Below are 20,824 nucleotides of genomic sequence, written 5' to 3' on the forward strand. Positions count from 1 at the left end.
TGTTGTGTGTATGTGTATATTGCTATTGTTTAGTTAAAGAATTTTACTTGTGAGAGATTTCAGTCTGTAGATTTCATTTATTGTAATGTCTTTATCCCTGTTAAGTACTGGGATAAGGCTGACTTTATTAAAGGAGTTGTGAAGTGTTCTCTTCTATTTTGTGAACCAGTTTATATAGCATATGTATTATTTCTTGCTTAAATCTTTCATAGAATTCACAAGTGGAGCAATGTAGGCCTGGAATTTTCATTTCTGGGGATTGCTTTAAATTACCAATTATATTTCATTAATAAATATTGGGGCATCCAAATTTTTTCTTTTTTCTTTAATTAGTTTGGTATTTTTTTCCCAAGAAATTTATTCATTTCATTAAAATTGTTGAGCTTATTGGCTCAAATTGTTAATATTTCTTTTCATCCTTGCAATACTTATAAGGTCTGTACTAGAATACTCAGTTTCATTTCTGACTTCAGGAATTTGTGTAATTCTCTTTTTTTCTTGGTGAATATAGATAGGGAACTTACCAATTTTAATAATCTTTCCAAAGAACCACATTTGATTTCATTAATTTCTCCCTATTGTTTATCTGTTATTTATTTCATTAATTTCTGCTCCTCTCTTTATTATTTTCATTATTCTACTTACTTTGATTTGCATTTGCTTATTTTTTTTAGCTTCTTATGTTGGAAAATTAGATCACTGATTTTTAAAACCTTGATTTTTTTCCAAACTAAATACATAGAGGTATAAATTTCCCTCTAAGCTCTGCTTTAAATACACTGCACAAATCATAATTTTTTGTCGTTATCTTAGAATATTTTGTATTTTCTTTGTGATTTCTTCTTCTCTTTTTTTGTGGGGAAGATTGGCCCTGAGTTAATGTCTGTGCCAATCTTCTTCTGTTTTATGAGGGATGCTGCCACAGAGTGGCTTGACCAGTGGTGCTAGGTCCTCGCCCGGGATCTGAATCTGCGAACCCCGGCCTTCCAAAGCAGAGTGCATGAACTTAACCACTACACCACCAGGCTGGCCCCTGTGATTTCTTCTTTAACCCATAGATTTCTAAGACCTGAGTTGCTTAATTTCCAGATAGTTGAGGCTTTTAAGATGTCATTCTTAATTGATTTCTACTTTAATTCCACAACGGTAAGAAAACACACTTGGTATAATCACAATCTTTGGAATTAAGACTTTTTAAATGGCCCAGGCTCTGCCCAATCTTGGTGAATGCTCTGTGTGCATTTGTAGGGCACTGCTGTCCTGCAGGTTGTTGGATGCAGCACTCATAAATGACAATTCTATCAAGTTGGTTGATGAAGTTTTTCAAGTTGTTTATGTTCTTTCTGATTTTCTGTCAATCAGTTCTGTCGTTTACTGAGAGGAATTTTGAAATCCTCCACTATAACTGCGGGTTCTTCTGTTTTTCCTTTACTTTCTGTGAGTATTTGCTTCAATTATTTTGAAACTCTGTTGTCAGGTATATACACATTTATTATTGAGGACTTCTTGATGAATTGTCCATTTTATCATTATGAAATGTGCCTCTCTATCTCTAGTCACACCCTTTTCTGAAATCTATTTTCTCTGATATATTTTTATAGCTACTTATCTTTCTTATAATTAGCATTTGCATGGCACTTTTAAAAAATTATATCTGTCTTTATATGTAGTGTGTGACTCTTAGCAAATAAATTTTGAGTTTAGCTTTTTTATTCTATCTGATAATCTCTGTCTTATACTTGGAGAATTTAGCCCACTCACATTTTTGTAAAGTGATTCTAATTTATCTGACTTTTAGTTGTATCTCTTTGCATTAATTTTAGTGGGTGTTCTAGAAATTACAATATATATCCTTGAATTTTCACAGTCTACTTAGAGTAAATATTCTGATAGTTCTTGAAAAATATATAAACTTTGCAAGGTTGCAGATCCATTCTCCTCTCCCTATTCCCTTATAGCACAGTTGCCATATGCATTACATCTAAATCCATTATATACCCCACAATGCTATAATTTTTTATTTAATCAGTCTTAAGTATGTTCAAAATTAAGATAACAAGAAATAGGCTTTTTAGTTTCCCCAGATATTTATCATTTTTGACAATCTCAGTTCTTTCCTGAAGATCTGAGTTTTCATTTGGTACTATTTTATCTCATAATAAAGAACTTTTTATTACCAGCTTTTGTAGTGCAGGTCTACTGAGGATATATTCTTTTAGTTTTTTTTCTTATGAAAATGTCTTTTTTCCTGTTCTTTTTTGGTAGGTATTTTGTTGGGTGTAGAATTTTGGGTGGACGGGTTTTGTTTTATTTTATTTTGTTTCATTTTGTTTTGTTTCGTTTTCCCTCTTGTAGCATTTTAAAGATGTTTCCCCACTGCCTTCTGGTCTTCGTTTGTCCAATTATTGCCCCCTCTATTGTGTCATATTTCTTTGGTTGCTTCAAGATTGTCTCTTTATCTTGGGTTTTCAGAAGTTTAACTGTGAAGCTTTAAGTCCTGATTTTCTTTGTATTTGTCTTATGTGGAATTTGATATTTTTTTTCTTGAATTTATAAATTTTCTGTTAAAAAATTTAGGATGCTTTCAACCATTATTTTATCAAATATTTTTTCTGTCATCTTCTCGTTTTCCCCTGTTTCTAGGATTCTACTTCTACATGTCAGTCCTTTGTTATTTTTCCAGAGGTCTGTGAAGTTCTGTTCTTTTCATGTCTTTTTCTCTAAACTTCAAAATATGTAATTTCCATTTATCTGTTTTCAAGTTCAGAGTCTCTTTACTCCATCATCTCCTTTTTACTAATCATCCCGCCCAGTAAACTTTTATTTAACATATTATATTTTCAGTTCTTTCACTTCCATTTGGTTATTCTTTTACATATTATTTTTCTCTGCTGAGTTGTCCTCTTTTCATTCACTTGAGCATGTTTTTCTTTATGTCCTTGAGGTTAATTATAATAGTGCTTTGAAATCCATGTATGTTAATTCCAAGAGCTGGATCGTCTCAAGGTTGGTCTCTTTTGATTGCTATTTTATCAGACTAATGGGTACCTTTTCCTGCATTCTCATAAACTGAGTAAATTTGGATTGTGTCTTGAATGTGAATTTTGATTGTCATATTGCAGAAAATCTGGATTCTGGAAATTCCAAATTTGTCTTAAACTGTACACTGTATTTCTTGTTAGTACCTCAAATCTTAGTTCAGTTTTTTGTCCTTACCTGGAGTCTGTCCCACACATACATGTTTCAGAAGTAAATCAGAACCATGGGCAGAGTTTACACAAAGAGGTCAGGGCTCTCACTCACTGTCTCTCTTTATCAGAATACACACTTTCTTTTAAGCTACTGGGATTTCCCCAAACTCTCTCTTCTGGTCTTCAGTTTAGGAAGTCTGCGCATTTTCTGATGAAAGATTTAGTCACTCCATGCAGTGCTAAATTTCATCTGCCCTCAAGATAAAAGACGTAAAACCCAGTAACTCACCCTGTGCTGTTGTCTTTTTCAAGTGTCTACTTGCCTACAGAATTTGGCTGCTTTTGTTGTTAGCTCTTCATTGCCTTCAAGCACTGTTTTTTGTTTGTTTGTTTGTTTGTTTTATATTTTGCCTAGAGGTTATAGTGGTTATTTTTGACAGGGTACCATCCTTTAGGAACTACTCAGGCATTCCGGAAGAGCCCTTTGTCTATTTACGTTTAATCTAATTGTTGCTATGATTGGTGTAAGCCTACTATTTTGTTATTTTTCTTTTTGTGCATCTCGTCTTTGCTATTTTCTTTCTTTTACAGTTTTATTTTGCATTAATTGACTATTTTTCAATATTCCATTTTACACCTCAGTTGGTATTTAGTTATACCTCTTTGTTTTACTTTCCCTGGTGTGTATGTGTGTTTTCTCTAGGATTTACAACATGTATCCTCATCACATTTTATCTTCAAATAATACTGTATTACTTTACATATAATATACAAACCATACAATAATATATTTCCATTTTGTGCCCCACCTTTTCTTGTGTACTTGTTGTACATATTTTATTTCTATATGTATTTAAAGCCACAATATATTGTCACTTTTCTCTAAAAAGTTCTCTTTTTTAAATGAAAAAGCAATTTTAAAACCTACATCATATTTATTTACATACTCACCATTTCCAGAACTTCACATTTCTTTGTGTAGGTCCAAGTTCTTTTATTCTACCTGAAAATCTTCCATTAACATTTCTTTTTAATGTTTACCTGATATCAAGATTCTCTCAGCTTTTGTTTGTCTGAAAATGACTTATTTTTCTCTTAGATCTGAGGACTATTTTAATTGGGTATATAATTCTGGATTGATGGTTTTTCTTTTCATTCTACACTTTAAGATGTCATTCCATTGTCTCCTGCCCTCCATGATTTCACGTAAAAATTCAGCCCTCATTTGAATCATTGTCCCTCTGTTTGTAATATGTCTTTTTTCTCTGGGTATTTTTAAGATTTTATTTTATATAAGAGTATTTCAGAAATTTGATTATGAATGCTTTGATGTGCTTTGCATTGTATTATCTCAAACTGGTTTTTGTTTAGCTTCTTGGATTCATTTGTTAACATTTTCATCAAATTTGGAAAATTGCATCTACAATAGCTAAATCTGTGCCTCAAATTCAAAATACAGAGTTCTCGTAATAGTGAGTAGTTACATATAGCTTAAAGCAGGACTACTGATTCTTTCATCTCTCAAACTGAGGTGCCCATGTCTGCAGAATAGACCAAAGCTTAATTCACCATTCAGTTGTTAGCATGGAAGAGACAGCACAGAAAAAGAGATATGTGGCCAGGCCTACCTCAAGAATAAACGTCCTGCTTAGGTATACTTATCACTTGGGAGAAGTAAGTACAAAAGGGACCACATCTCATAAATGCTACTCCTTAGAGCACACTAACCACACTTATAACAGCCAGGGCTCCAACAATACCCTAAGCTCTGACCACATTCTCCCTAAAGTGATGGGCAAAGTATCTAGAAGAGATAGGAAGAGAAGTGGATGCTTGATCAGAAAGGGCAGAAGATTATATCGCAAATAACATAGGCAGAGGGACTTTATCAGTAGCTTTAGTCAAAAAAGGAATACCACCAACAGAATTCACAGGATCATATCATATTAGATTAGAAAAAGAGTTGAGGGCAATAAATATGGAAGTGTGGGAGGGACTGAGGTTTAGATCTAATCTTGGCGGGGAAACAAACTCATTCCAAAATTTCCTTGGCAATCTGAGGTAGTAATGGTGCCACTTGCATAAATAGGGCAATTTTTATGAAGGGAAGTCTGTGCTGGAAGGATGGTAGAAAGAAGGGGGTTGGTTTCATTTGTTCAGGTATATATTCACTAACAAAAAAAACCTAGCTGATGATGACTTGAACTGAGCTGAGGAGATCCTCAAAATGACACACAAACATGGGGGGAGACATTTATATTGGAGAAAAGGAAATGAGGTTAGATCTGGACATGATTGTTGTAAGACCACATGAAGCAACCTTGTAGAAATATCCCAAAAGCTGTTGGATATTTAAGTGCAGTGGTTTGAGATAATGGTTTGAGATATAGTGTTAGTTGAAGCTCTGTGAGTAAATAAAACTCCTAATGAATGACTATTTGAGTGATGGGCCTAAGTTTTTATGGAGCTAGGTAAATTGTAGTTTTTGTGCACATTCACTAAACGTTTCCATAGGATTCTTCTTGTAACTCAAAACTGTAATGATGAAAGAGACATTGTCCTTTAAAAAATAATCAAGTACCTCTCCTTCTTGGCTCCATCCTTTGAAAATAGCATAACTACAAGGGAAGATTAGTACCGAAAAGGATCAGCTTGTCGATACAACTTTGTCTCCATTGGGAGAATAGGGTAAAAACTTATAACAGCTATTGCTCTGGTGATGAGTAGGATTGCACTCAGGTTTTTACTATTTTCTCACGGGTATTAACTGGTGTGTGATTACACATTCCATACCCCTGTGTATATATTTTCAGAACATGCAGATTCTCAGAGACCAAGGCTTTCCAAATGTATGCACATCTGGAAATACATCCACTCAACCTTGTGGAGTAGTGGAAAGAGCTCAGGACAACATGAAAGACAAACTATATTCTCTTTCTGGCTCTGTCCCTTCCTGTTTTGGGGGAAAGTTACCCCTCTGGGTCTTAGTTATCCCCATATGTAAACTGAGGGGTTTGGATTTGCAGAACATGTAGTTCTCTTTCAGCTTAACCCTGTAAGTCTCTCTTCCATGCAAAATGGAGTATCTGAGTGTATTTTATACAGTAATGCACCCATCTGATTCAAGTCATCACATATTTGTTATCTACTATGTTAAGGCACTAGAGATATAAAAACAAACAATGAAACAATCTCTTCTTAAAAACTTCACAGCCTAACGAAGAAGACATTCCAATAACCAGTTATAAAATAGTAGGATAATGGAAAGAAATGAGTTCTATACTGGGCACTATGAAAACAGAAAGAAGGGAGAACCGAAATCTGTCTGGGGGGCCTAAATGGTTTCTCAGAAGAGGAGACACATAAACTGAGTCCAAAAAAAGCTGAAGAGTTCTCCAGACAAATGCAGTGGCAGAAGTGTGAGAGTAGAATTATGGGCAGAGTGAAACTACAGCAAATGCAGAAACATCCATGAATTGTTTGTATTCAGATAACCACAGTGCTTGTTAAATAAATTGTAACCATTTTTATTATATGTCTTTTATTATATTATATGTCTTCATTCAGTCCAACTGAGAAAAAGAAGATAATATCCTTCAGGGTAGAGCAAGGAATTATCAAGACTAAAATAAACACTGCATTACCTTAAAAAGATTATTCCAGGCAGCTCTATTTATACACTGAAAATAATCTGTTTATTTAAAGGTGCTTCTTCCAGCAAGCACTTTTATTTTGTGGTTTTTAAACAATATATGCATTGGCACTGAACAGCTGAGTAGTCTCTTTAAGCTTGCATAAATTCCAAACCAGATTTTCACTCTCCAAACTAATTGAAAACAAATTCTGAAAAATCGCGAAGGCAAATGGGACTGAAAAATCTGTAAGTATTTAAACAGGCTCTCAGGACTCTAAGTAACATTAAAAAGTACCCCTAAAACAATATGATTGCTTGAGATGGCAATTTATGTAAATACGGAATCAGTCCTGAAGGACTGGGTGGGTAACAAGTATTTCTCTTGTATATATCTGCTGGCTCTGACCCTGGAAATACTCCGCTGGGAACTGGTGTGTCTGCTGTGATGTCTGGGTGGACTACAACGGGGAACATCATCATGCCTGTGCATGTTCATGAGAAGGAATGATTCTTCCTCCTCCCTCTCAATCCATCTGACGTCTGCTAATGAGGTCCAGAGGATTGACTCTGCAAAGCTCATCCCTCCTGTAGAGGAGGGACATTTGGTGCAACAAGAAATTGCCCACACTCAAGCTAACTAGACAAAAAGAGATTACATGTAAGCAGTTGAACAAAAAAGTCTACAATTACAGCAGACATCAGAGTACTTCCTTTCCAGGATGACCCTGACCGACTATCACTCCACCCATTAGATGTTTATTAAACAAACTTCTACTTGTGTTAATTAACAAAATATACATCTACAAGAATTAGACAGTGGTCCTATGTATAACTTCCTATTAAGTAGTGAATTGTCTTTTTTTCAACTATGGTGAAATTAATGTTTTTTTTAAAATTTGCTAAATCTGTATGTCTTTTGTTTAGATACAATGGAGCAATTCAGCAAGGTATTATAAGATTTCATCTAGTGAGGATAAAAGCTAATGCTATCTAGAAAGTACGGCTTAAAATTTCTCGAAGCTGTGTTTACCATCCTGCCTGAATTATGCAGGCAGAGCTTATAAACTATTAGGGCCTTCAGATCTTTAGATTGGAAACATTTTCAGATGTAGAAAAGCTTCATTGTTTGATTTGAACTTTTCAGTTTAAAATAATTAGGGTGGAATGGGAACATAATCTTCTCACTAACCCGTTTTTTCCTTACTGAAGGCTGAGGAATTTAGCATAAAGATGCAATCGGGAAAAAAGAAAAAAGAACTTTCTCCCTTTTCACTTCATTTCTATGAACAAAATTGCAAAATATAGAACATAATGTTTAGTGTCATCTTTTATTGGAATATGTCACCTTCCCCAGAGACAATGCATCACTGTAAGTAACTATTTGAAACAAATCTTCTCTATAATATTTGAAGACACTTGTCTGTCAGGCTTTCTCTTAGCAGTTCCAGGCAGCTGTCACCCATCCCTGCCTTCATCAAAGTAAACAAACAAATAAAACAAACAAAAGACCTATTCCTCTTTGACTCGTACTATACTTGTTATCTGTTTATATTATTGCAATTGTGAAATAAAATATGCTTTGAGAGAAAAAGTCCACCTCAGATTTTATATGAAATGTTCATTCCTGAGCTAACCTTGGCCAGCTATTCCTTTGAAACCACCGTACAGGCTTAAAATCACTTAAAGTGTTATCCATTTAGCAGTTGTACAGTGATGGACTTTTCAGATTGCTCACGCACAGATCTCTTGAGACTGAAAATGTGCAAAATGTCGCAGCCTTCCTACTTCACCTATCAGGGCTCTTATTTCCATGAAGCATGATGCTCTACAGCAAAATTATTGATAACCTATCAAACTGCCATTATTTGGGCTAATGTAGACTTCAGCGGGTCAGATTGCTTTGCGAAAGAAAAGCTGATGTAAATATTTCCAAATAAAATTCTTTTCACAATATAGGTTTTAGTCTCTGTATTTTAACCGCTACCAACCAAGCATAAATTCATTGCAGATTTGTAAAGTCAGATGCGGTTAATGTTTTCCCACTAAATGAAAATGAGTTTGAAAATTTAGGTAGAGCCATAATTATGCTTAATTTGGTTAACGTACATCCAAAATAAAGCAACCTATAGGTGTATATATACCTCCACCCTTAATTTCAACACAGCAGCTCACAGCCAAAAAAGAGCAAAAAGCCAGTTCTATCTTGAAAAAGTCAGTTGTATCGTGAATGTATTTCAGGTCATTATTTTTATGAATAGAAAATATGAAGGTCATTTTAGCTTGTAAAGACAATCAACAATATTGAGATTGTTGTGATTGTCTATAGGGATATTGTGAATCTAAGTTTTGCTCAAGGAAGTTCTGACTAAGAAAGAGAAGGGAGATAAAACAAATGGGTCTTCCTCATTTAAATTCCCCACTGAGTAAATATGACTGAATAATTAACTTCCATCTCCTGTGCCAAAAATGATGCACTGTATTTGAAATGCATCTTTTCAATAAATACTCCTTGAAAGAAACCACCACAGAAATCATGACAGCTGTCATTGCACTAAACTTTTACTTACTCAAATCATTTTCTGAAAACCATCATTAGAATCAAATTAAAATAAAGCTGAGGTTTTCTGAATAAAACTGTCAAAGAAGATAAAAGTTTTTACATTGACAGTAAAGCAAATGATTTTTTCCACTCTGTTGAGGTTGCATAATAGTGCAGTATATCTGAATGACTTATGGTCCATTAATGACAGATTAACAGCAGGAGGAGGGGAGGTCTTTCCAAGAATAGTTCTCAAATGAATGAAACTTCAAGCCCAGAGGCAATGGGAAATGCAAAGTGGGGGGAGCAGGGAGAAGATGTGAGTGGAGAAGTCTTATAAGATCAGACCTTCATAATTCATGAAAATCACAGAAAATGACAGTGCGATCTGAAATGAATTTTCCATATTCACGAGGAGAGGAGGTCACAGTTAATACTAAGTCCATGACTGCAGGAGATAGAGGAATGAGAGTATATTTGTGCAGCATCCCTTAAAGAAATAAGGCTTACTAAGACAGAACTTGGTGAACTACATGATTTTGTTCACCAAAATTCTTTTGATATAATGAAATCACCAATGAAACGACCAAATGATCTATGCAACCAGGACAAGATGGGGAGCGGAGTGGGGGTGTGGCGGGAGTGTTGGTACTAAAAAAGTACTTTATGTCTAAAAATGATTTATTTAGGAAGACTAGCCCCATAATCTGGAGTGAGTATTATACCATACATATATACTTCAGTAAAATTATATAAAGTAAATTCTAAAAATTAAGACTGATAACTTTCTTTTCTTTTCTAAGCTGACGTTTTGTGTACCCTAAATCTAAATTATTATCACAAAAGTAATTCATGCTTTTATAGATATTACAGAAAACCAGTAAAGCAGATGAAGAAGAAAGTAAAAGTCACTTTCCAGTAATATTCATATTTAAATTTTAATGCATTTCCTTTCATCATGTAATGTATTTATTCGTAACATAATTTTTCCAATAAAATTGAAATGATGTTGAGTGTACATCACATTGTGTCATGAACGTAGGAGCCGTTTAGCCTTGATTTTGAGGCCAGTAATCTATTTCGAGGTATATCCAGCAGCCTTTGCAATATATCACATAAATATGCTACTAGACCAAGGCATATTTATCTCTGTATCTGACCAGCACTGGATTTGTGTTCTCAGTACTCACTAAAGATACTATCAGTAATAGTGATAGTAACATGTATTTTAAGTGCTTAAGCATATGACTCTACCTAAAAGCCTAAAGCAAATATAGAAATTGTATATGATCTCGGTACGCAAAGATCCAACAGCTACTATCTTCAGCTAACTTCCAACGCCTTCTGGGTTTCAGCTTGCATCAACAATAAGCTTCACTCTTCAATGAGAAAGAATTTTGACATAGGTCAAACACAGTGGCAGAACATGGTACCACCACCACCAATGCAAACTAATTATCTTGCTACAAAGGAATTAAGCCACACTGTAACATAAAAATATAATGTATTACACTAATTATAATGATAGCAGAAATACTAAAAAAACGATTACAATAGTTTCCGTCTGAATTAAGTGTTTTTCTTTAAAAGTAATTAGTTCTATTATAATAAATTCTTATACATTCATATTTCTCTAATTCAGAATAAATGATAGTCATAGAATCTGTCTCTTAACAGGGAGAAAAGTTATAAATAATTTCTTATAAAATTTTGTCCCCTGCTTTGAAACACTTAGATTGTTTAAAATGTTTTAATTTGTCTGTACATACTTTATTGATAAACTTTTGCCCAATCTCAGATTTTTAACTTTCCATTCTTTTTCATTTGTGAATGTGTGACTCTAGTAAGCTATATTGTGGCTTTTCATGTTCAACAATTTCTCTTGATATATGAAGAGGCTTTTTTCTTTCCAAAGTCTTCATCTTTTATATCTGAAAATGTTACTTTAGTTAACTCTTCTATTATTTTTCCACATTTTCATCTTTACCAATAATTCCTATTCTTTACAAATTATTTCCAGGTCTGTCCTCTTATATTTGTCCTTTTGTCTTACACTTTACTGTGCTCTGTTGTGTTTGTCAAGTTTTTTATGTCATATTTCTAACAACTACTAAGTTGAACAATGAACTCAGTTGTTCAGATGCTGTTTTCGTTGTTGTTTGATCTTGTTTAATGTTTGTTTTATTAGTTAGGATAGATTAGTTTATGCTGCAGTAACAAATACCAAAATCCCAGTTGCTTAAAATAATGAAATTTTTTATTTTATTTTACTTTTATTTATTTATGTTTTTTGAGGGAGATTAGCCTTGAGCTAAGATCTGCTGCCAATCTTCCTATTTTTTGCTGAGGAAGACTGGCTCTGAGCTAATATCTGTGCCTATCTTCCTCTGTTTTACATGTGGGATGCCTGCCACAGTGTGGCTTGAAAAAGCGGTGAATGGGTCTGCACCCAGGATCTAGGCCGGTGAACCCTGGGCTGCCAAAGCGGAACGTGCAAACTTAGCTGCTACACCAGTGGGCTGGCCCCAGTGAAATTTATTTTTTGCCACTGCACATGACCATCTTGGGTTGATAGTGGGGTCCTGCTCATTGTAGCCACACAAGGACTCAGAGTGATGAATCACCTAACATTGCCAGTTCTGTGCTAAAAGAAAACGTGAGCTTTGCAAGTTCTATCCTTGTCAGTTAAGTGCTGTAGCCCCAAAATAATGCATAAGACTTCTGAGCAGAATTCCTAGTTGTTGCCCAAACTAGTTACAAGGCTCCACCCAACTACAAAGGAGTGGGAACGTGGTCCTACCACATGTGCAGCAAAGAGAACTGAAAATACTTGGTAAATAGCGCTGCGACTAGCACATCTCTCATCACACTTTCTTTATTGCCATAAGATAAAATCACTTCTATTTTCTAAAATTTTCCATTTCATGTAAAAAAGATATTTTAGGTCATGGTGTTTTGCCTACAGTTAACCTTCATTCTTTTGGCTTTATATTTTGTGTTGAAAATGTCTTTTGTATGTTTGTTTTTATTGTGGATAGCTTTATACTTTCTGTTTGTTCATACTTCCATGTGATTAATTTGCTAATCTTTCAAAAGCAGACCAGATGGAGAATTGCTTTAAAGCATCGTCCTAGCAATCTGACTGTTTTCTGGCTGAGTGAGCTGCTTTGATCTTGAGTTGGAAATTAGGCTCTGTTTTTTTTTTCAGAGGCTCTTCTTATCCCCATAGTTTATTAAATAATTCAAAGTCAGAGTAAGTTTGATGAAGAATTAAGGTGGAGGAGAGATTTTTCTCCAACTCCAGCAGCTCATTGTACAGTCCTTCCTGGACCTAGAAGGAAGAAGCAGCTCACACAAAGGGTCGTTTCTATCTTAACCAACGTGGGGACTGAGATGCTGACATACAGAAGTAGTTAACTCGGCCACTGGACTCGATTCAGCTCAGATGGTGGCAGAAATAATTACTTGAATTCTGAGTTGGAGACAGGTACAAATTGCAATCACTTTCTATCACGGAGGTAGGCTGTAGGAATCCCTTTTAATATCTATAAAATGTCTATGTGTTATGATTACTTCCAATAACAACTTTCATTTGGGCAATTCAAAGGATTTCTAATATTTAAAGAAAATTTTCCTCTTACTCAAATTAAATATATAGCTGAAATTTTAATTATTTTACTTTAAATAGCTTGAATGTTAATCATGCCTTGTCATTGGAAAGGGACTAAGGTGTAGCGTTAAAAATTGGGCTTCTGAGTCATATGATCCTGGTTTCAAATCTTGGCTCTGTTACTAACTAGCTGTGTAACCTTGGATAAGCAACGTAAGTAATTCCTAAACCTTGGTTTTGTTTCATCTGGAAAAGTGGATAATACTCAAAGGATTGTTTGGAGGATTAATTTTAAAACATTTGCCATAATTCTAGTCATTAATGGGCCTTGAGAAAATGGGCAGTTTTGAGCACAGAAGAAGGAAATACATGAACAAAGATAAGAAGATGAGAACACATAGCATGTGTTCTAGGTTGATTGGCACTTTGGATATACGACAGCAGGGCTGCTGCACAATTTTGCAGGAGTTCACTGCACAAGGATGCCAGACCAAAGGTGCAGGCAGGGCTGAAAGCCAGCCCATATTCTGCTTGCATAGCTATCTCCTTGCCCAGAGGAAGAAGTGCATTTTTATTTGCATACCATATGAGCTGGAAGTGACCTTGAGTAAGTAGGAATCATAAGAAATTTGACTAAAAAGTGTGCCTGTGACCCTAATCATTAACAGAGAGGTGTAGAGTTCCAAAAGGTACTCACCGTTCCATATACCTGGATCATCTCCTTTCCTTAATTAAAGGGTCTTGGAGCCATTTTTATTTGTTGGTTTTTAGAAACTCAAAGCAAAGGTACTATTTGTCCCTGGAGTATTAAACAGGCCTTGACATTTCAACCATTTTTCCTTCCTTCCACTGATGTTGCCATCTTTCTTCTGAGCCATCATCACAGCAGTTTGCAGGAGGTAGGGTACCTGACTTCACTTCGACTGTCAGTGTGCTGCATTCCTTTTCCTGCCAGGCCTGCCTCAAAGATTGAAAGGGCTTTTACTATGCTTTGATCTTATGGTCTAGCTGAGACTCATTGGTTGGATCATCAGATGCCTCAAACCACAGCCTTTCTCCTTTCCTGTCTCATCTCCAAGGGGGAGTGAGGAAAGGAGGAAGAAAGCCATGAGGAGAGAGAGAATTGCACAAGATGTTGAAATCTGTCTCTAGGAAGCGTCCTAAACTATTTAAAGTCCATCCACATCCTTTCATTAATTCTTCCATCTGCTGCCCTACTAGGAGGCAGGTTTCTCAAGGGCAAAGCCCCTTAACACTTTTGCGCATCCTCTATAATATGCAGTACATACAGAGAGCTGCCAGAGAACGCTTTGTAGCTCCAGGAAGAATGGAACACCAATTCTGCCCCTGCCCCTTCTAGTCCTCTTCTTTCTAGTTCTCTAATTTCTTTTTTAACTGGGGAACTGAAAAGAGTTGTATCAGGCAATAAAGGATTCTAACAAGACTCTATTTCATTGATTCATAAAATAAAACCAATGATCTCATCTATCTTCTTCATATAATAATTACAATTTATTAAATTTTGAATATGTTCCACGTGCTTTACATACATTATCTTTAATCCTTATAACAACACCATAAGGTAGCTTTTTAAAATCTCTGTTCCATAGATAAGAAAACTCTAGTGGGGGCTGGCCCCGTGGCCGAGTGGTTAAGTTCGCGCGCTCCGCTGCAGGCGGCCCAGTGTTTCGTTGGTTCGAATCCTGGGCGCGGACACGGCACTGCTCATCAAACCACGCTGAGGCAGCGTCCCACATGCCACAACTAGAAGGACCCACAACGAAGAATATACAACTATGTACCAGGGGGCTTTGGGGAGAAAAAGGAAAAAAATAAAATCTTTAAAAAAAAAAAAGAAAACTCTAGTGAGAAAAGTTAATTAACTTACTCAAACATACAGAGCTCATAAGGAGTGGAGGTAGCATAAATCCCAGTGCTAGCTGACTCTGTAGCTCGTGTTCTTTTTCTTTCTTTTTTTATTGGTGTCTCTACAATTATTTTTTACATGACAATGTAATACATGCATATATTCTCATTGGGTACAAGTCATACAATACAGTGTATTATAGTAAATGTGGAAATCCCTTTTGCATCACTTCTTTCACCCAAATACCCAATCTTACTAGCTTTCCCAGTGGGGACCAGTTTTCAGAATTTTTTAATACATTTTCAAATGTATATAAAATATATACATACACATACACCTATATATATTTCATATATATTTTAAAAGATCTGACTATGGCTTGTTCTATAAGTTGTTTTTTAATGTAATAATGTATTTTAAAAATCATCTTTTTTTTTTTTTGGAGGAAGATTAGCCCTGAGCTAACATCTGTTGCCAATCTTCTTCTTTTTGCTGAGGAAGACTGGCCCTGAGCTAACATCCATGCCCATCCTCCTCCACTTTATATGTGGAACACCTGCCACAGCATGGCTTGACAAGTGGTGTGTAGGTCCACACCCAGGATATGAACCAGCGAACCCCAGGCCGCCAAAGCAGAACGTGCCCACTTAACTGCTGTGCCACTGGGCCGGCCCCAAAATCATCTTTTAATACCAGTACATTCAGACCTACTTCTTTTTATAGTAGTTGAATAATATTTAAATTTATATCTGCCATCTCATTCTTTTTTGTTTCTACCCAGCTTCCTGCTGTGTCGTTATTCTTGATCCCTATTTTTTTGTGTAAGTAAACTTAGACTAAGAAGAGTATTTGGAGGATGATATTTTTAATTTCAAAGATCTCTGATTTTTTTCACATTAGTTTATCCTAGTTTTATGGATAAACACAAAATTATTGGACAATTTCCTTCTATTTGCTACATTAATGTGATTACGTGGGTGTCAATTTTTCTGTTTGGTTGAACATGGTGCTTTTTTTACACAATGTGGATTTTACTCAAACGTCTGTTTTTTCTTGGCTGCCTATTTGACATTTTGGCCCATCCCTCGTGTTACCTCTCCGGCGCGATGCTGCTGTTCATTTTACAGCTGAGGAAACCAAGAACCAGAGAGAATGAATGACAGCCAAGGGCACGGGGCTATTTAGTGCTAGAACTGGTAATAAATCCCATCTATCTGCTGACACCTGGCCCACTCCCGTTTCTACAGTATAACACATTATTAATGGCAAGTCTTATGTAGCCGCTTTAACTTATTTGTAAATCTCTCCTCCTTTCTTTTCACATTTTATATCCTGTTTCTAGTCACATTTGTTTAGCTGCAAAAATTTGACATGCTATGTGTCCTTGGCAGAGAACGCTGAGAAAAGCTCATTTATCCTTGTATTTTATTTGGAATAGCTTCCTCTGGAAGAATCTGGTACTTGGATATGTTTAAAAAAATCTCAATTAATAAAAAGTTAGAATATTATGAGACCTTAAGAAAAAACCTAACCCAAATCCTTATTTTATAAATTCATTTAACAACGTGTATTGTGAATATACTTACTAATGCCGCATCAATGCTGATATATGTTAGAGCACATTTGCATATAACATATGGGAAACTAAAGTCAACAAAGGCTAATTCACCCGAAAAATCTCACGTTAATAGTAACGTCAGGACTGGAGCCCAAGTGTCCTGACTCAACCTCCAGTGCTAAACACCCACGTGACTTGCCAAGGTGCTACTCGGTACAGCCAATAAAATATAGGCTGCCCCAACCTGCGTACAGGATGTGCTAAGCTGTATTCACTACCTCTGTGGCTTATAGACAAAGACAGTCCTAGTAGTGAAATGTATAGTGAATTTACACCTTTTAAAGCCTAAGATTTTTTATTCTGTTTGCTTTCAAGTTTCTAATCACAGGTAAATAGCCACATTTTGAGATCGCTCTAGTGGCCTTGATTGATTTGCACCTCGCTCTCTCTTTTTTTCCGTCTCATACAAAAATAATTCTTAAGGTCACTTTAATGTGTTCCTGAAACTAGCATTTGTATTCAAGTTCAGTAAATCATACTGTCAACATTTTATGACTGTTCCTGTTGGATCCTGTTGAATGCTTGATGTGGCCTTCTAATCTTTCATATACAAACGTGTCCTAACTGGGCTGTTCAAGGATATTATTGTGCTGGATTAAAAGGGTAGAATATTTTTAGTACATTACCAGACACCTTGATCCCCTGATTAGGGGCAGCATGTACTGATCATGCATCTTCATTAGTACAGAGGATAAGCCTGTGTAATGGAAAGGGCACTGGATTTGCCATCAGATGCCCTGGGTTTGGACACCCTACTATTCTTGGCTTTCTCAGAGTCTTGGCTTCCGTACCTTAAAAATGGGCAATAATATCCATTTCTTCTGGGTTGTTTTAAGATTTAATTGAAATAATGCTTGTGAAAGTACCCTGGCACATATAAGGAGTTTAATAAAGCTAATTTCCTTTCCAGTTTACTTAATGTTTGCTACTTTCCAAACCATTCTTTCCCAATAATGTAATAACTGGCTTTGACAGCAGTAACAGAGCCATACACAGCACTCACACTCTTTCCCTGAAGACCAGCTTTCTCCATTAGTATCTGAGCCTGGCAAATCAAAATCCTCTCTAGAACCTTCTAAGTGACTTCGAAATCCCTGTGTGCATTAGTTTGGATCATTTGACTGTATCTTGCACACTTAATTAAACCTGTTATTTCTGGAAACAAAAACAAAACATCTAAGAAGGAATGGCTGAGAGAAACCATTGTTTTTCCTGTAGTATGACGTGTGAATAATTTAAAGCATCTTTTAAAGCCATGCTTTATTTTAATTGGTTTCTGAATCCATTCATTTTCAGACTGAGCTTTTGTTTTCTTCAGCTACCATTGCCTTTTGCCACTTCTTTTTGAGGATATCTGTTATCCTTAAAAAAGGGACTAGATGGGAATTAACTTGCTTCTGACCATATCCATTTATCCACTTGAAGATCACTGTGGCAAGCTATGAAAAATGTGCTAGTTTTGAAACATGACAAAGCTCCCAGGATGGAAAAGGCGCTTATCCTCTCACAGGAATCTATTTGTTATGTTATTCTTGGCAGCTAGGGCTGAATTCTTCAAAAGGAAATGCAGATTCTATTTTGCTTTATCTTTCCTACCCGAAAATTATGTCTTGCTTCTGCATTGGAAAGGTTTTGGATCAAAAGTCCTTTCCTATTTGCACTGCAAATAAAAAATACAACCCCATTGTGAATTGTGTTAACACCTGTTCGGCAATCTAAAGCTCATAAGAAAAGATATGCTGACTGTTATGTGTACATTATAAGCGCTGTTCACAGGTGTGTTTATAAGGAGGCTGTATGTTTGATCTCCTCTCCGTTCCTTAGGCCCTCCCTGAGCATTATCGGCATGTAGAAAATGGAATATGTCTAATCTGTTCCAACTGAGTTAAATCCAACAAATATGTTTTACTTTGAATTTCAATTGGACCAGAACATTTGTCTTACTAATGCAAAGTTAGTGATTTATCTTTTCCATCCTCTTGTGTTACCTCCTTCATGGTCCAGGATGATGCCTTTGTTTCACTTTGGACAAACACGATGCCAAATGCTGCTGCTCTTCAAACCCACAGCTTCCTAAACGCCAGGAGATGCAGGTCAGTTTCCCCCCAGAATTCTTTCATCATGCTCCATTCTCATAGTGACTCAAGTCTTGTGGAACCCTCCTACAGGGATTGATGGGGAAGAATGAGGACACGAAGGAGCAATGCCAGAGCATTCACTTCAGACAGTCAGCTCTATTACAAAAATAGCGTTTTATCACCTGAGCAATCTCTTGTATCTAGGCTGGAGGCAGATGACGCAATTTAGGTCTTGATGACTTCTTATCAAGTCCTACATAGATGATCTATCTTCTCTCATTAGAACATGGGGGTTTTGTCATCCATTTTTATCAACTTTGGGATCTCAAATGAGACTAGGAAAAGTCTCATTAACATTTTATAACTCATGTTTAACTTTGATAAAACGAAAACTAAATTTTAAGAGATAAAATTTGTAAAGAGTAAAAAACAAAGAAGGATTATAGACTTTGATAGAAATTTCCATTGTGGCATGACTATGAGCCTGACTCTAGAGCATTTTTCCCTTGCTTTGATTAGAAGTGCAATTGCACATGAAGTAGTGTGATATTTCATCTCCAGTTCCTAGGGAGGCTCTGAGGAGACTGTCGTTAACCAGTGTGGCCAGGCTAACCTTAGGCAGATTCCCTGATTAGCTTCTCCTGCTGTGCAGTATAGACAAAACCTCAATCACAGGACATTCTGGAGAGCTGGAGTGTCCATATTCCAACTGTGCTACCTAGAGAACTGTCAAGTGTCTGTAAATATTTTGCAGCTCCTTAAGAAAAAGTGTTAGCCTGCTGAAAAACAGCAGAATGGGGTTGTCCCTACCTCTAGCCCTGGTTCCTGATGGATGTGGTTTGTTTGCTTGTTTTCAGTCATTTTCTCTCTCTGATTTGTCTCACATCTGTATCTCCTTCTTATCTCTTTGTGTCGTTTATACTACAGAGTATTTTTCTTCTGGCACATTATTTTCCTCCTAGAATGTGCAGAAAACCACTGATTATCCTTGATTGATTTATTCACGACCTTAGTTGGGACTAAAAAGCCAGGCCACTGATCGAGAGAAATAAGCCTGAATATGTGGCGGGGAGTGGGGGCCTGATTCCATCTGTTGTTCTTCACATTCAGAGTTCAACACCCTCATTTTACATTCCCCCTGCCAACCCAAGCTTGCATTGCTAAAGTAAAAAAGAGTCTTGGTCATCATTACATTAATTCCAAGTTCATTCCGACCATCTTGCCATTTTAACATGTTTTGTCCCATTTTTCTCTCCCAGATGGTGGCGGGTTTATGTCTTCTGAGAAGAACGACTAGCAACTTCAGAGCCTTAAAATGTGCATCCACCAAACAAAGCTATCTGTAAATACATTGTTTATTTTGAACAAACCTTCTGTTCTGGTTCTATTTGATTAACAAGAATATTCAAACATCTAAATAAAAATCATTGTCTGTTACCACTGGAGAGTGTCCAACTACTCATAGACAGCTTGTAAGGCTGGCAAAAGGCAAGAAGCATTGTGCTGGGGGACATACAGGCCAGCATGGAGGGACCTGTATGCCATCTGCCCCCACCCCTTCTGCTCGGATGCCAGTCCAATCATTTTAATCTCCTTAGAGCAAGATTCTAATAAAGCCAAGAGATGGGACTTAGCTGCAGCCCTCAATTTTGCAAACTACAGAAAGCCTCACAATGAGAAGGCCAGCTTCTTGGAGCACCTTGAATGACCTCCTGGCTCTCAGGCACATAGATGCCTCCCAATACTGCACGTTCCCTAAAGGACTGGGTACGCTGTCTCTGCATTTTACTTTTCCACACCACGAGAGAAGTTGAGACCTTTCAGGTTATAATGTGTATGTTCCCTGTGCACAATACTGGAAGATATTATGTGCTAACTGTTAGTAGCTTTAGAGCAAAGCAGGCCCACTTAGAAGTCAGCCCTTTTATGATATTTGTAAAGCTGAATTTACCAAGAAGCAAAGTTCAATAGAAAAAAATGATCTGAAACCCTTTCTTCACAAGTAAGAGACATTTGTGACACCCTATTTAATGACAACATTCAACTGTTTCTTTTCCATCTTTATTTCCCCTCTAAGGTTCAGCTTATTGGCTCATTATGTGCCTGGAACATGAAGGATGACAAGGAGAAGGAATTCTAGCTCAGCAGTTTCAGAGCCCAGCCCCCCACTTGCTCAGCCCTCCCCATTCCTGCTCTCTTGCTTTTCTCTCTCCTTCCCCCCAGCTCTCCCGCCTCCTGCTGCAGATCTCTTTCTGCTGCCTGGCAACCGCTCCACAGGCAATGTCAC

General features: G+C 36.5%; 1 long non-coding RNA gene across 1 annotated transcript; it reads left to right on the top strand.

Moving 5' to 3' along the window:
• The first annotated feature begins 12,640 nt into the window (after positions 1–12,640).
• On the top strand, positions 12,641–19,903 carry LOC139045408 (uncharacterized). The gene is made up of 3 exons (XR_011503741.1): positions 12,641–12,851; positions 18,464–18,552; positions 19,797–19,903. It is a non-coding gene; the product is annotated as an uncharacterized lncRNA (long non-coding RNA).
• Positions 19,904–20,824: the final 921 nt, after the last annotated feature.

This window comes from Equus asinus, chromosome 5, assembly GCF_041296235.1.
Source record: "Equus asinus isolate D_3611 breed Donkey chromosome 5, EquAss-T2T_v2, whole genome shotgun sequence".
Lineage (NCBI taxonomy): Eukaryota > Metazoa > Chordata > Mammalia > Perissodactyla > Equidae > Equus > Equus asinus.